At 37.4% G+C, this 1,353-nt stretch overlaps 1 long non-coding RNA gene across 1 annotated transcript; it reads right to left on the bottom strand.

Moving 5' to 3' along the window:
• Window positions 1-66: 66 nt before the first annotated feature.
• Window positions 67-1,076, bottom strand: LOC111389428. The gene is made up of 2 exons (XR_002701730.1): window positions 864-1,076; window positions 67-472 (listed from the first exon to the last, which is right to left on the bottom strand). It is a non-coding gene; the product is annotated as an uncharacterized LOC111389428 (long non-coding RNA).
• Between the last annotated feature and the right edge of the window lie 277 nt (window positions 1,077-1,353).

Below are 1,353 nucleotides of genomic sequence, written 5' to 3'. Positions count from 1 at the left end.
GGTTCCGTAGTGTTTGCCTATGCAGGTTCACATCACAATTTGTTTACATGTCCAACATACTAAGACTAAACAATCACAATAAAGGGCTCGCTTTGACCATTAAGTGTTGATAATTATGACAACAAAAACAAGTACAGGCACGGAGCGAATCCGGGCAAGAATCTCTGCTTTTGCCATTATTTGGCAAGATTTCTCATACATGAGAATAGAGCAAAAGCTAGAGCTATTATGAGAAAATGAACATGTTCTGATGCAAAATACTCTATAGTCTAGCAGCACGGAGCTGTTGCTTAAGCAGAGGCCTGATATACTCGTGATAGCCATCAGGTATATCTGATTCGTTTAGAGGATCCTTCCATGCTGCCTCATATAGTTTTGGATATACATTTCCATCATAACAGCCAAGAATTGATCCCAGGTAGTGGTCGGTATAGTTGAACGCATCAACAAGAGCTATAGCATTTGGACGAACCTATGAAACAAATAACGAGTTCAAAATTACCAACACATCATTAGTAATGTTGGTAGCTAACCTGTACGCGCTTTTGGCAACTTGAGCACCAATCTTTAAAATGGAGCATTTTTATTCTTAAGCTTTCAGTTTAGTTGCAGCAGTTCGGTTTCCATACTTATTCTTTTCTTTTCAGTTTTCTTTCTTTTTTGTTTTCTTTTTACTTCTTTGTTATTGGAAATAATGGAAAAATTGCCTTCTTCGAAATTCATTAACATTTTAGGAGAAAATTATACGGAAACCATCCATAAGGGCTACATCTGCAACTAAATTGAAAGGTCGAGGATACAGTGTTCCATTTTCAGAATTGGGGACCAACACTGCAATTTCACAACAAAATTTAATGACAAACCTGAGAATATAAGGCTCTGAGCTGATCATTAGCAAGTGAAGCCTGCTTAGGGCTTATGCAGCTGGTAGCAATGAAATCACCCTGGTACTTGTGAAGGAGGGATAGGTAATAGATACCACATAGCACCTCCAATTGTTTCTTGACCCCTTTACCAGGAATGTCTTGTTGCAACTTCTCAATAAACCTATATAACACGGATGTTTTCTTAACGTTCTAAAGCATATATCGAGAATAAGAGAGATCAGCATTCACACCATTTTAACCACTCTTTATTTCACCACCTTGAAGAGAAATAGACAGACAAATAAAAGTTGGAAGGCTCTTATTTGTCCCATCATGAAAGCTGATGTAACGAGAGGTGCAGAAATAACTTTTGCCAAAAAAGAATTAATATGGAACTGAAATGTCGTGCAGTGATAAGACTACTGCAGTCTAAGGGTGTGTTTGAGCCTCATTATTTGGCATTATAATGAGATGAATAGTGTTTTTT

Source organism: Olea europaea, unplaced genomic scaffold (assembly GCF_002742605.1).
Source record: "Olea europaea var. sylvestris unplaced genomic scaffold, O_europaea_v1 scaffold5895, whole genome shotgun sequence".
NCBI classification, from domain to species: Eukaryota; Viridiplantae; Streptophyta; class Magnoliopsida; order Lamiales; family Oleaceae; genus Olea; species Olea europaea.
Note: the sequence above shows the minus strand (reverse complement) of the source record. Positions and strands in the feature narration are given on the sequence as shown.